The 16,336-nt window shown below is 37.5% G+C and overlaps 1 pseudogene; it reads right to left on the bottom strand.

The window, feature by feature from the left end:
• Positions 1–8,297: 8,297 nt before the first annotated feature.
• On the bottom strand, positions 8,298–8,483 carry LOC112925879 (metallothionein-2 pseudogene; annotated as a pseudogene).
• Between the last annotated feature and the right edge of the window lie 7,853 nt (positions 8,484–16,336).

The raw sequence follows: 16,336 nt of genomic DNA, 5'->3' as shown, positions 1-16,336 counted from the left end.
AAAGAGAGAAAGCACAAGTGGGCAGGGGGGACAGACAGAAGGAGAGGAACAAGCCGACTCCGTGCTGAGCAGGCCTTGATCCCACGACCCTGAGATCATGACCTGAGCCAAAAGCAAGAGTCAGATGCTTAACCAAATGAGCCACACAAGCAGCCCCCATAAAGCTTGATAATATGTATGTCACTTAGACATTCACCAGCTTGGTTAAAAATAAAGGCAAATAGGGCAGCCCGGGTGGCTCATCAGTTTAACGCCACCTTCAGCCTAGGGTGTGATCCTGGAGACCAGGGATCAAGTCCCACGTCAGGCTCCCTGCATGGAGCCTGCTTCTCTCGCTGCCTGTGTCTGTGCCTCTGTGTGTGAGTGTGTGCCTCTCTCATGAATAAATAAATAAAATCTTAAAAAAATAAAGTCAAATAAACATTATTAGAACTTTTGCTAACTCTATATTTCTCTATCAGTTATTTTCTGGATTCTTCAAGTGGTGACTTTCAGTGAATTATGTATCAGTCAAAGGTGCTACATACTCTTGGCTTCAGTGCTCTTAAACTGCACAGACACTTCTGGCCTGAACTGTCTGAGAACTTTCTATATCTGATAATCTTCCTGAAGTGATGAGAAGGTGACAGTCACTTTGGGAATGAGAAGGAACTCTTGCCAGTTGTCAGTTAGCCCCCAGATGTTACATAACTAACAGTTCTTATCCATCACCCCTACTCCCACCCATTTCTCCAAAATCATACTAGCAAACTTCTTTTACGTCTTTGACATCCTGTCAAAAGGGGGCAGAGCTAGGATCCAAAGTCCAGTTAGACTCACAGAGCCAGAGCCCTCAAGCCCTCAGCTTCACCTGTGTGACAATTGGAATGCCTTTCAGGTGAGATATGGTGGGTAACCCCACAGAAAATTCAAAGAAAATTCTGACCTTTGCCTAACTGGCCTGTGACTGCAGTAGCTCCTGGCTCATGTCTGGCTTCCAGCCCTGTAAGATGGGGACTCACCTCAGTGCTGCTTATATTCCCTACCATTTCCAGTTTCTGTTAGCCATTCTGGGGCTCCAACTCTCAAACCAAATCTCTTCTTTTGTCATGGTCCTATTCTTTCCAGTAGTGTCTCCTCTTGCCACTATTCAAGTTACAGTGGCATGTCTCTCTACAAATCTACTTACTAACCCCTCTGACTCTTCAGTCATTTTTGCCTTATTTCCTTGCCTCTTATTTCTAAATATAAGCTACTAGATTTGGTAACCAGATATTATATTCCCTGCCTTCCTTGTACCTTTTTTGACTGTCAGTTAACCTTTTAGACCACATGACTTGAATGTTTAGAATTTCCTATCACCTTGACTATATCATCAGGTAAGAGGTACTCTAACACCTCCCCACTTTGAAGTAGGCATATATTTAGCTTCATCTAATCTACCCGTCGTTGTGTGCATTTGAAGAATGATTTGCTTTTCCAAAGTATGATCTTTGGTCTAAAGCGATACTTATGTTTGTTCCCTGTTTCTCTCTAGACCTGGAGGAAACTATTAATTTCTAGCCTGGATTTTGCCTCCAGCTTCCATTCACTTGGCCAACACCCAGCTGAGCCTAATATGTCCCCTGTCAGGAAGACTGTGGTGATTACACAATGGAAAGCATTGTCTTTGAGGCCATGGGAGAGACGGGAGAAGACAGGGATCAGTGAGACACAGTCCCAGTCTTATAGGAACTTCCAATGTAATGAGGACATAGGATGACAAAAGCTCCTGGAATGCTGGGTGGGGACAGAAGGAAGTGCTCTTTTCTCTCCCAGTGATTATAATGAAGAAAGACATTTCAAATGATCCTTGAAAAATATGTAGGTAAGAACAATAATTAACACAGATGGTACGTAATATGGTAAGGTTTGGATTTAGGTGATTTGACATCCTGTGCTTAGTTCTTAACCACTGTTTTCTTATGCTTCTGTATAATATTTAATAGGCAAGGGGAAAGATAAATTTCTTCCAGGAACAAATCAATGAGACACAGGCACAGAGCTCAGAGTATGATCAATTTGATAAAAAAACAAAACAACAACAAAGCACCCAAATGATATCTCATATGAAATAGCAAGAGATGGAACTAGAAAGGTATTTGGGACTGATTACTGACATCTTTGAACAATTTGCTAAGAATTTTGAGAGTAATTTGGTACTTAATTGATTTGGCAGATTTATACTGAGAATCTACTAAGTAGGAGGCATCAGCAGTGTGTTAGTGAATAAAAGTGTTAAGCAAGTGAGAAGACTGTATTATAGTAATTTCATTTCAGTTGTCAAGAACAAAAGTAAATTTGAGCAGATTGAAGAGATTAAGTGGAGTCAATGACATATTATGTTCTGAAAACAGAAAGTGATGAAAATTACAAAAAGAGGACAGTATCATGTCGATGCTGGAGTGAAGAATTGGAGGTGGAGTGGAGATTTTGAGTGTGTCTGTAGACAGAGAAACCAGGGAGCAATAAATTGAATAAGAGTGGAAATAATTCAAGGGATACTTGCACAGGACATAGCAGTGAATAGATGTAAGATTGTACAGATAGAGGGCTTGACCTTATAGCACAGTAAGGCAATCCCTTTACCAAGATGAGAGCAAAGGTGGTGAAGATGGATAGAACTACAGCCACACTTTGAGCTACAAGAGGGAAGTCGAGGACCTTTACACTTACTCACTACTGTGTTTTAAATGAAGGAGGGTGGATCATTTGATGGAACTGTCAAGGGAAGAGTTAGGGCCTCAGGAGACTTTGTGATGATCATTCTGGAGGCTAAAAGAGCAACTTGGCTTGGGATGGGCAAAGGAACTGCTGAGACTTATCCTGGGCCCAGTTTCACAGTCCACATGAAGAGCTCACAAAGAATTTCATGAATACTGCATTGACTACAAAGAAAACTGAGTAAAAGTAAAATCTTAATAACCTCTGAGCATGTGGAGCAGTATAAGGTAATAAGGCAAGTTCAATATTTTTGTCTGTCAAAAGAGCTACAGGCAAGGAAAAGTAGCCTAAAAGCAAAAAAGAATGCAAGGTGTTATTATCCTGGAAAGTCAATGGTGTGTAATAAGAGATGGCTTTGATTTTTCTGCTTTTGAATACAGGGTATAGGTTTTACAAGTTTGGGTTATGGAGTTTTACATCAATATAATATGGTTCTGAAGACTAGGAGGCATTTCTGCAAATGATCCCAGGGTTTTCACTACTCAGCGCTATTGACCATAGGAAAACCACCAGAGTCATCAACCTTTCAGAGCAATTTCCTGTGTATTACATACCGTGTCTTCTTCCCTTCCCAATTTTCTTTCATCTCTCCTTCCTTCCTGTCTTTTTGCTGCTGTTAGTACAATATAATTCCTCACACATTTTATTTAGGTTGTGATCATTATTGTGGAGATTACAATTTCTTAGTTGGTTAATGCCTATAGGATTATCATAAGACATTTATATAGCTTCACTTCTTGATAATGTTTAGTATTATCAGAGATGATATGCATAAAACATCATTTAGCGTATGCTAAAGCACAGAAGTCTATGTAACTGTATCAAGATCAAATCCATTATGACTCCAATCCTAGGAAATTGCTTTGTCGTCCTCCAAGGGTGGTCTGAAGTATTGACTTCAGACCTGTGATTCCCCCATGTTAGAAATCATCCAGAATTTGTCAAGGATTAACATCATGGAGCCTCTGTTTTAGCTTGAGTATGGATTACTAAATCTTCTGGTTGACATGGGGAGAAAACTGCAGAAAGAAAATGTATTATAAAATGAAGTGGAGCATGACTAATTACTAAGTCATAAAGAAAGAGGTTGGAGGACAGTCATTGGGGCTGTGGCATCACAGATTATAGAGAATCAATGTCTCACAGGAGTACAGGGGTATAATGCTTGTATTAAGAGGAAACAATAAGTGCTGCCCAGGAATTCCCTGCACTATAGAAATCTGAATTTTCCCCACATTTAGCACTGAATCACTGAGGTGATTTCTTTTTTTTAATTTCTTACCAAGTTGATTCAACATTTTAACTACATTTTTTTTCTATGCTTGTGCTCAGCCCTATTAGGTGTAATGTCCTTTTTTAATAATAATTCTTTACACCAGTGCTCAGCCCTATGAGGCTTAATGTCCTCTTTTTATAATAATTACTTTTTATGCCTGCTTTACAATTCTGAAATGAAATTAATAGATAATAACCAATCTATAATCAGAATTTTCAAAACTCAATATAATACTGTAACTATATTCCAGGGATGTAACTTCTCTGTATTTCAAGGGAAGGTAGTGTTTGGGTTATTATACCAAGAGTTGTTTGTTATTTTGGAAAATTGTGTCACCAATGGTAATTCTTATAGAATTTGAGGAGGTCACACAACTACAGTCATCTGCCTCTGAAGTCACATAGAGATTCAAGCACTTGGCTATTTTAATATGTCTTCAAGGTGGTCATGCAAGAGCATTTGCATATTTAAATGCACATTATATTATAGTAAATTATTGCCTTTTAGTTCTCCTTTATATTATATATATAAAGGTGGGTTTTTTTTTTTTTTTGTATTTTTGAAATGTGCATGTTGTTGAGTTACCTGTTAACTCATTTCAGGGTAGTTAAGCAGGCCAGGACTCTAGTCATCTCAAGATTCAATAGAGGCTGAAGGTTCCCCTCATGTAGTTATTCACAGATTTTGGTTTCTTGTCCACTAGGGGACTGATGACCTATTTCTTCTACATTTGCCTCTCCATAAGCTTGCTCACAATATGGCAACTTGACTCCCCCAGAGCAGGTGACACATCAGAGGGATAAGGAAGGAAGTAGGGAGAGATACCAAATATCTTATTTGTTTTAATTTAGTTAGTACTATTCCAGCATTTCTTACTATCATTCAAGGAAAATGTATAACACTTGCCGAAAAAGCTTTAAACATCCCAAGTAACTTAATTGACACTTATGGGGTAACACATTGTGGTGGAAGTCCTTCTCTAGCAGCCCCAAATCCTCGGTTCTAACTCCAGTGCTGCCTATTACTTGTCCATTCACGGGTCCAAAACCTTGGCAAGTCACAGCATTTTATGATATCACAAGAAATAGTCTCTGTCTGTGTTTCCTGATACAGAGATTCTAAAGTGCTTGTAATTTCCTAAGTAATAGGGATGCTGGAAACATCTTTTGTTCTAATATTTGGTCTTTGACCCTGGTTCCTGTCACAAAGCTCCTAAGACCCTTGGAATCTCCAGAATGATGAGTGTCATTTTGTATGCTAATATGATGACTGGTGTCTGGGAGTCCCTAGACAGCTTCAAGATGGGGGCTAGTCACCAGAAAGACCAAGCCAAGTTTAAAGTTTGGAACTTTCAGGCCCATCCTGCATCCTCTGTGGAGAAGAGAATGGCTGGAGATTGAGTACACAATCATGCCTGTGTGACGAAATCTTCATAGAAATCCCTAAAGTATGCAGTTTAGAGAGATTCTAGATTGGTGAACACACCCATGTACCAGGATGATGGTGTGCTGCACCCCAGTTCCACAGGGACAGAAGCTAGTTTGTTCAGGACCCTACTGGACTTCACCTTGTGTAAATCTTCATCTATATGCTTCTAATAAACCAGTAAACATAAGTGTTTCACTGAGCTCTGTGAACCATTATAATAAATTACTGAACCTAAGGAGGGCTAATGCGAGGTTCCAGTCAGAAGCACAGGTGACAACTTGGAACCGTACTGGTGTCTGAAGTGGGATGGGGCAGACTTATGGGACTGAGCCCTTAAACTGTGGAGTTCATGCTAATTCCAGATAGTTAGTGTCATAATTGATGTGTAGAACATCCAGTTGGTGTTGGGAGAATTGGAAAATTGGTCAGTGTGGGAAAACACCTCTACTTTTGGTGTCAGAGTGTTCTGTGGGTAGAAGAAGAAAGGAGTTTCTGTACCTGAACTAACATGAATTCACTCTTTGATGAGTCACAGGTAGGAATGACACAGGTGGAGTTGTCACACAAAGGACATTTTATTTGCAGCAAATAAGATCACAGGGAGTAGTTTTCAAAGCTGTGACTCCCTAACTGGAGGTGGGTGGATTTCTTCAATTTGGGGTTAGGATGAATATTCAGAAAGGGGAGTTTTGCCATCATATGTAGAGGTGGACATAAGGTCATACGTAGGTACTTAGGAAACATGCTTATATATGCATCCTGTGTTAATGAAATCTTCTTAGACAGAGACTTTAATACTATAATGAGATAGAGGTTAACTGTCAGATACTCCATGGTCAGTCCCTATGAGTTGGTGGTTGAGCTCAGATTGGTCTAGACCACTGGAGCTCTTCTTGGTACTTGCCTCCAAAAGATAAGATTAACATTCCCATGAAGAAGGGGGGAAGGGTCAGTAGGGGTCACCTGCTGGTGACTGTTTAACCTCACTTTCCTATTGGGTGTAGTTCTACTTCCCCTTAATCTTTAAGCCTGGTTTAGATCATTTATATAAAGGAAACAACAATACCCGCATAAATTCTTAAGGGGTTCCTTTCAAGATGCGTAAAAAAAATGGTTGTAGAGATAATTTGAGAATACTGTGATATGTCAGACAACAACCTCAAACGGGTATTATTATATATACTATTGTTTCTGTGGGGAATTACCTTCCAGGTTCAAAATAGTACTCACGTAAACAAACTTGGAAAACACAATGCACTTGTATATTGGGAATTTCCTATATTTAAAACCTGTGTTTATACAGATAAAATTGTCTGTATAGTTCATACATAAGGCCAGATAAGGAAGTTGATATGGAAATATTTTTACTCTGGTTAAATTTTAAGGTTTTTGCCTGAATTATTTTTCAAACGGGATTCTCATGGCATTGAAACAGAGAAGAGAAACAAAAGAGAAGTGAAGCCAAAAATTTACCAGAACAAAGATTCGACTTCATTATTACCAGGAGCCTCAGAGTACTGAGTATATCACAGGCAATGGATATCTTTTATGTAAGACAGAAACAGTTTAAAGTCACAACTAGATAGCCATGGGAAAAATAATGTGAGAAATAGGAGAAACTATTGATTTTTTAGTTAGCTGAATAGCAACAACAAAATGAAGCAATTAGACACAGTAAACTCTCAAGATAGCCTTCAATGTAGATCAATGCAAATACTGGCTACTCTTTACCATCCTCATATCTTGAATCAAAATTACTTTTGAGTGCCCATGCATATGATGCAGTGTGTGTATCCTGGAGACCCTTGAGACATTATTCAGTAGTGAGCTCCTCAAAAATGTAACTTTCCCAGTAAAGTTAGCCTAGTTGGTTCTGCCAGAATCTGTATAGGTCATTTATGATAAAACAGCTTTTAACAATCTGAGCTAAAGCTTTAAATACATCTGGTGTTGAATATAAAATCCAAGCCTGATTAACTTACTCACTCCTGAATATCCAGATTCCAGATGTAAGATACAGACAGAGAGCAACAAATTAGCGATACTGGCCAAAATATGTGCTCAGAATTTTCCAGTATCATGGCCGTGATCGTCATTATCATTATCAACGTTACTGACCATCTAATCAGTGAAGCAGTATGTTGTTCTGGGCTCTGCAAATAGCCCCTTGCTTGAAAATATAAAATCCAAAATTAGTTTACAGGCAGATGATGCATATGGGAATTTTGCAGATAAATGGGTTTTCTTTGAATGGGTGCATATTGAAATGGGGCTAGAATTTAAGCAGGATAACATTTGTAAATTTAAATTGTGTAGGCCTACTCTCTCCTAGCACTGCTCTTTCTTTAGACTCTTCCTCTGTTTGTTTAATATCTTGTGTCCCATCATCCACACATGAAATGTGATACTCAGGTTCATGGGGCATCTGGGTGGTGCAGTCCATGAAGCATCCAACTCTTGATTGTGGGTCAGGTCATGATCTCAAGGTTGTGAGATCGAACCCCATGTTGGGCTCTGTGCTGAGTATGGAGTCTGATTGAGATTCTCTTTCTCTCCCTCTGCCCCATTCCCCCCCCCCCCATATATAGCCATGGGAAAAATAATGTGTTAATATATATATTATATATATATATATAGAGAGAGAGAGATATTTCTATATCTCTATTTTTTTAAGTTGACAGCTTTTATTCTAATTCACGCATTATTTTATAGGGAAAATAACTAGGAATGTAGTAGCAAATGGGTCAAAGTTGGACCCAAAACAAAAAACACCAAAAAAACTGTAGGCTTGTACACATCGCTCTATTTACATCTGGAACAGGCTCTCCCCACATCAGGCACATCAGGCACATCAGGCACAGCAGCTGCACTTGTCCAATGCACCCGTGCAGATGCAGCCCTGGGCATACTTGGCACACCCCTCAGGGCAGCAAGAGCAGCAGCTTTTCTTGAGGGAGGTGCATCTGCACTCTTTGCATTTGCAGGAGCCGGCACACGTGCAGGAGCCACCGGCAGCGCAGGAGCTGTTGGGATCCATAGCAAGAAGAGTGGCTGGAGTCTGGGGACAGTGGTGGGAGAATATATTATATTATATTATTATAATATATATATATATATATATATTCAGGTTCAATACCTCATATTCATCTTCCTCTATATAAACTGTGTACTGCATTCCCATTGTATAACTTCCTTTATATGCTGATAATCCCAAAACTTCTAGCTCTACCCCAGGCATCTTTCCAGATCAGTATATTTGGTGTATTTCATTGGTATTTATGACTCTTTATCTAAACTGCTTCAACTTTTCATTCATATATGCAGACTGAACATTTTTTGCCTTGCTTTCTTAGAAATGATAGAAGAGGTATTTAAAAAAGGAATTAATCCTTTTTAATGTGGAAAAATAAGAAATAGAGTTACCCATACTATGAGAAATTCCTGAAAGACACCAAACAGAAAATGGCCTGAAATTGACTGAGTGATAATTACTCCAGTGAATTGTTTAGAAAAGGCCAGAGGAGTCCTGAGGGTGAGCCACACGCAGATACAAAGAATACCCAGGAGAGGAGGGGGTCTAAGGGAGATCTATATGGGATTTCTTGAAGACATCCATTCAGAGGGGATGGTAATATTGGGCCTTTTTGATATCATCATCCTCACCACCCACCCAACTATGCTTCAGTTAAATAGTGAGCTTCAGAGGGATTTCCCATCAAATAGTGAGCATAGTTCTAGGCCCTGAGAGGGAGAAGAGGAATGCTCATGGCTAGAAGATAGATGAGGGGGCTGCCTCAATGTGGTGGCCAGTTCCAAATTCCATCTCTCTGCATAGCAACTAGAGGAAGGCTAAAGGAAACAAACACTTATCCTTGAAAGAATAGGAATCCTAAGATTCTTAAGGAAAACTAGTATCATGAAACAGAGGCATTCAAGGACAGAAAAACTAGCAACCAGAAAAATAGTTACCAGAACAAATAAGAAAGCCATAAGAATACTTGCTGTCCTCAGGGGTGTAAATGAAGACCAATATCTTGTGTCCATTAGGCCTCCTTAGTGTCAGGCCTCAAAAACAAACTGGGAAAAATTTTTTTTAAAAGATTTTATTTATTTATTCAGGACAGAGAGAGAGAGAGAGAGAAAGAGAGACACAGGCAGAGGGAGAAGCAGGCTCCATGCAGGGAGCCCAACATGGGACTTGATCCCGGGTCTCCAGGATCACACCCCTGGCTGAAGGCAGCGCTAAACCTCTGGGCCACCAGGGCTGCCCACTGGGATAAATTTTAAAAACAAATCTGTCAGAAGTATGTGAAGATGCTAGACATCTCGGATTAAAAATAGAACAAGAACCACAACAAGGGAATTTTTCCACAGGGATGCACTTTTATCTGATGATGAAGATGCCCACACATTTTTTTTTTTTTTTTATTTATGATAGTCACACAGAGAGAGAGGCAGAGACACAGGCAGAGGGAGAAGCAGGCTCCATGCACCGGGAGCCCGACGTGGGATTCGATCCCGGGTCTCCAGGATCGCGCCCTGGGCCAAAGGCAGGCGCCAAACCGCTGCGCCACCCAGGGATCGCTTTTTTTTTTTGTTTTTTTTTTAGATCCACACATTTCTATTGTCTTTCCCTTTGGTTAATATTCATGTCACAGAGGGAAAAGTGTGATTTGCCTAGCTTGGACCATATGGCTACCCCTTGGCTAGAACACAGCAGGGACCCTGATTTACAGTTCCATAGTTTGTAAGATGGGGGAGAGATGATGACTCAAAATAAAATTGGTGTGATAGAAAGGCAAACATATTCAGCTATCAGAAATACAACAAATAACTGTAAACATCCAGGAAGTGAGAATAGGAAGTGATGAAAAATAGTAAGAATTGGGAAAAATATGATCAATAGTATTTTTAAAAATTGGCGGATTTGTGCTAATGCAGAAAGGACAGTTTAAGGGTGAAATTTTGAGCTCTGTGATTGGGCCAGAGGAATTCTCCCAGAATGAAGTTCTAAAGCACAAAGGGATACCAAGTGCTATGTTCTAAACACTACCTAATAGAAGTTAAACAAATAAGAATAAAGATCAGTGGAGAAAAAATAATAAAGTTTATTGTGTAATTTTGTCATGATCATCTTAATATATTTCCTGCTGTCATCATAACTTCTTTGATCCACAGATTATTTGTATGATTCTTTAGTTAGACTTCTGTTATTCAATTTCTAGCTCAATTGTACTATGGTAAGAGCATATCCTCAGAATGGGTTTCAATTCATTTAAATGTATTGACTCTTGTTTTATTGACTAGTGTATGGACTACTATACTTTTAAATATTCTGGGTGTACTTGTAGAGGATGTCTGTTCTGCTTTGTTGGATACAGTGTCTGATAGATGACCATATGTTGTCAAATTTATTAATTGTGCAGTTTAAATCTGCATCTTTATTGATTATTTCATGCTGACTTTTATTTGTTACTAAGAGAACCATGTAAAGCTTTGGTTGCTATTATTTGTGACTTGTAGTGTTCATTGTACAGGTTTTACAGTATGTCAGATTTATCCCCATAATATTTCATATTTTTGAGTCTATTGTGAGAGTTACTTTTAATTTCAATTTTGGATTTTTTCATTGCTTATATAGAAATACAATTGATTTTTGTATATTGATTATTGTATCATGTATTATATCATGTATTGTTCAACTCATTTATTAGTTCTAGTGGCATTATAGTTGATACCATAGGATTTTCCAAGTAGACAATTGTATCATCTATGAATAACAAATTTTACTTTTTCCTTCCCAATCTACATCCAAATTATTTCTTTCTGTTGCTATTTATTGTACTGGAAAGAACCTCCAGCACAGTATTGAATAGAAAAGATGAAAGTAACTGTCTCTGCCTCATTCCTGACCTTTGGAGGAAAACATCTGGTCTTTCACTGTTAAGTTTTATATTAGTGGCAGATTTTTATAGATTTTCTTTGTCAGATTGAGAAAGTTCCCATGTACCTGTAGTTTTCTGAGAGTTTTTATCAGAAATGGATGTTGAATTTTTTTCAGATGACATTTCTGCATCTATGAAAATGATGCTATATTTGTTTGGTTTGAATCTATTAATGTAATGAGTTATATTGATTACATTTCAAATGTTATACCATTCTTGGATTTCTGGCATAAACCCTACTTGGAAATGATATATATTATTTTTTGCATGTGATGATAGATCTTGCTTGTCACAATTTTAAAATATTTTGATCTGTATTCATGGGGAATATTGATCTATAGTGTTTTTTTCTCTGAATGCCTTTGTCTATTTTTTTTTGTGACAGAGTAATATTGGCCTCATAGAATTAGTTGGAAAGCATTCTCTTTGTTTTTCTGAAAGTTTTTAATAATTGGTATTTCTCACTTACATGTTTACCAGAATTCTCAGTAAACCTATCTGCAGGGAACAGGCTTTTTTTTCTAGAAAGATTATCAATTACCTATTTAGTTTCTTTAATAGAGTTATTCAGGTTGTCTACTTCTTGAGTAAGCTTTGTCCCAAGAAATGTGTCTATTTAATCTAATTGGCCACATTTATTGGAATTTAGTTGTTCCTAACAGTCCCTGAAATTTTTAAAAATCATGTAGCAGGGCAGCTTGGGTGGCTCAGCGGTTTAGCGCTGCTATTGGCCTAGGGTGTGATCCTAGAGACCCGGGATGGAGTCCGACGTCAGGCTCCCTGCATGGAGCCTGTTTCTCCCTGTGTTTGTGTCTCTCTCTCTCTCTCTCGCTCTCTCTCTCTCTCTATGTCATGAATAAATAAATAAAATAAAAAAAATCATGTAGCATATGTAGCAATGTCACCTATATACTTACTGATTTTCTGTCTACTGAGTCAGTTGTTGGGATTGTGGTATTGAACTACCTAGTTATAGTTGTGGATATGTTTATATACCCCTTGTGCTTCCATCAGTTTTTTATTCATTCTTGACATTGGTAATTTGCATCTTTTCTTTTTTTTTTCCTGCCTTAAAGTTTATCAGTTTTAATTATCTTCCCAAGAAAACATATTTTACATCACTGATTTTTCTATTATTTATCTGTTTTCCAGTTCACTGATTTCTACTTTGGACTTTATTTTATTTGTTCTTGTTCTAGGTTATATATGTTCTTCTCATTTCATAAGATGAAAGCTTCAATCATTTAGTAAACAACTTTCCTTTTTAATGGTGTAGATGTTTATTGCTATGAATATCTCTTTCAAGACTGCTTTAGCTGCATCCCACAAATTTTACTATGTTGTGTTTTTATGTTCTTTAAATAAAAAATACTTTATAACTCCTCTTTTGATTTCTTTCCTATTAGAAAGTGTTATTTACCTTACAAATATTTGAGAATTTTCAACAGATCCTCCGGTTATCAGTTTTAAATATGATTCCATTATGGTCAGAGAACACAGTTTGTATGACCTAGATCCTTGCAGACTTATTGCAAGTTGTGTTATGGGCCTTAATATGCTAGTGAACACATGAAAATAAGATGTATTCTGCTCTTGCTAGGTGGAGTGTTCTATAAATATCAATGAGGTTCACTTGATTTATAGGGTTAGTCAAGTCTTCTGTATCTTTACTGAATTTTTCTTTACTTGCTCTATCAATTACTCAGAGAGGAGTGTTGAAATTTCAAATTATAATTGTGGATATGTCTGCATATCCTTGCACTTCTATCAGTCTATGTTTCTTTTTCTTTTTTTTTCAATGTTTCATATAGCTTTGTTATTAGGTCCAAAACATTTTTTTAAGAATTTATTTATTTATTCACAGACATAGGGAGAGAGGGATCAGAGACACAGACAGAGGGAGAAGCAGGCTCCATGTAGGGAGCCTGATGTGGGACTCGATCCCTGGGCTCCAGGATCACACCCCAGGCTACAGGCGGCGCCAAACCGCTGCACCACTGGGGCTGCCCAGGTCCAAAACATTTAACATTGTTATATTCTCTTGAGGAATTGACCTTTTCATCATTATGAAATAAAAGTATTGACCCATAGTAATATTCTTTGAACTATGTTGTGTATTTGATATTGATATAACTACTATAGCTTTATTTTTATTAGTGTCAGACAGATATAGCCTTTTCCTTCATAATTATTTTAACACATCTGTATCTTTATATTTAAAATGGATTTCTTGCAGCCTCATAGAGTAAGTTCTTGCTTTTAAATTTTTTAAAAATATTTTTATTTATTCATGAGAGACACAGAAAGAGAGTCAGACTTAAGCAGAGGGAGAAGTGGGCTCTATGCAGGGAGCTTGATGTGGGACTTGATCTTGGCACTCTGGAATCACGACCTGAGCCGAAGGCAGATGCTCAACCAATGAGCCACCCAGGCATCCCTTGCTTTTTAAATATTAGTGTAACAATCTCTTTCAATTAGCATGTTTATACCATTCATGTTTAATGTGATCATAGATATAATTGTATTTCAATGAACAGTCTTGCTACTTTTTTTTATCCGTCTTATTTGTTCTATTTTTCCTCTTTATATTACTTGAATACAACTGTTCAGTATTTAGTGGTTCCTTGGAAATTGATAGAATATATCTTTAACTTACTACAGTCTACCTTCGTGTGATGTCATAGTATTTTACATACAGTATGTCATCCTTATAACACTGTACTTTAGTTTTTCCTCTCCTGGCCTTCATGCTATTGTTGTCATACATTTTAATTTTTACGTGTATGATAAACTCCACAATACTTGATCATTTTTGCTTTAAAGACAACTAGATTTAGTAGATTTAAATAGTAAGAAAATAATTTTATATTTACTTATGTAGTTACCATTTCTGATGTGCTTTGCTCCTTCGTGTAAATTCATATTTCCATTTTGTATTATTTTTCTTCATTTTGAGGATGTCCTTTAATGGACATGAGTGTGTCCTGTTGATGAATATCCTCAGCCTTTGTATGTCTGAAGAGTTATTTTGCTTCTTTTGAAAGATATTTCAAACAGTAAAGAATTATATATTGACTTTTTTTTCTTTCAATGCTTTCAAATATCATTTCAGCATTTATAAGGTTGTATTGTTTTGGATGAAAACTCATCTTTGCTTTTCTCTAGGTAATGTGTCTTCTTTTCCTGGATGCTTTTCAGATTTTCTCTTTAACCCTGGCTTTAAGTAAAGTAATTATCATGTGCCTTGGTGTTGCTTTCTTTATATTTCTTGTGGTAGGGTCTGTTGAGTTTCTTTTCTTTTTTTTAAATTTATTTATGATAGTCACACACACACACACAGAGAGAGAGAGAGAGGCAGAGACACAGGCAGAGGGAGAAGCAGGCTCCATGCACCGGGAGCCCGATGTGGGATTCGATCCCGGGTCTCCAGGATTGCGCCCTGGGCCAAAGGCAGGTGCCAAACCGCTGCGCCACCCAGGGATCCCTCTATTGAGTTTCTTGGAGCTGTGGGTTTATAGTTTTGTTCAAATTTAGAAAAAAAAACAACAACATTATTTCTTCAAATATTTTTTTTTTTGTCTCCTCTCCTTACCCTACACTATCAATCCTTAATGGGTTCCAGTTATAAATATATTTGTCTACTTGAAGTAGACAACCTACCTACTAAAAGTTTATGAGATTCAGGTCCTTTTTTTAAATGCCTATTTTTATTCTGGCTAGTTTTTACTGCTATTTATTTAGGTACAATAATGTCTAATCTATTTTTAATACTATCCAGCTTTTTTTTTTTCATTTCAGACATTATACCTTGTAGCCCTAGAAGTTTAATTTAGGGCTTTTCATTCCTTCATGTGTTTAATTAACGTATTTAATATTTCCTAAGCTTCTTGAACATAAAGAATACAGTCACAATAATGGTCTCAGTGTCCTTATGTACTAATTCTGTGCTATCATTTTATTTTTTTCTCCTTTTTATGGGCTGTATTCTCCCACATTTTTGCCTTCCTGGTAAGTTTTTATTGAATGTCAGGTGTTATTAATTTTACCTGGTTACATGCTGGAGTTGTCATAGTCCTATAAGTATTCTTGAGCTTTATTCTAGAACATGGCCAATGTAGTCATAAAGAGTTTGCTTTTCTTGAGTCTTGGTTTTAAAATTCCTTTGGTAGGACAAAAATCTGTGTTTACCCTAGGGATTACTTTTCCCTATTACTGAAGTGATATCCTCCTTGTAATTGTAACCGATGTTCTCTGAATTATAAGATTTTCTATTCTACCTGCTGGAAACAGGCACTATGCCCAGCTCTATGTGAATTTCAGTCATTATTCTATTTTCACTGCTTTTGGATTTTTTTTTTCTTTAACTGCAGATCTTCTCTTCACCACACACATGCTGAGGAGGACTCAGGGTGAGCACCCATGGGGACACTCTCCAGATACCATAGTTGCCACGTTGGATTGTGCCCACAGGGAGCACAGCCCTTCCTTGCCTGATGCCCAGTGACTTGAGTGCCATAATGGTAGGTATTTTGTTTTGCTCCTTTTTCTTTCTTATTTAGTACAGGGATATAAATCTGAGCTCTGTTTCTCCATCTTGATTAAAAGTGAACACACACACATGTGTATATGTAGTTTTTAAAACATAATTTCCTGTTCTCTGTGGATATTTTTAAGTTGCCTTTCAAAATGTGTACAGAGTAATCTTTTTTTACATTGTAATTTATATTGGATGCATTTTAGTGTTGAAGCCTTTCCAGATCCATTCCTGCAATCTTTTCTTTCTGCCAGTTCTTCAGCATTGCATCTTTTTCTGTGTATGCTTTGTTAGCTTGCCTAGGATTTTATCATTTTCCTTTTAAAATTAATGGTTGACCACTCTGTGGTTTAGAATCAAAGTGGCTTGCTCCAGAGATAATATGTTTTTGCTTCTGCTAGACATATAGTG

Source organism: Vulpes vulpes, chromosome 12, assembly GCF_048418805.1.
Source record: "Vulpes vulpes isolate BD-2025 chromosome 12, VulVul3, whole genome shotgun sequence".
Lineage (NCBI taxonomy): Eukaryota > Metazoa > Chordata > Mammalia > Carnivora > Canidae > Vulpes > Vulpes vulpes.
This window is presented reverse-complemented; position numbering and strand designations above follow the sequence as displayed.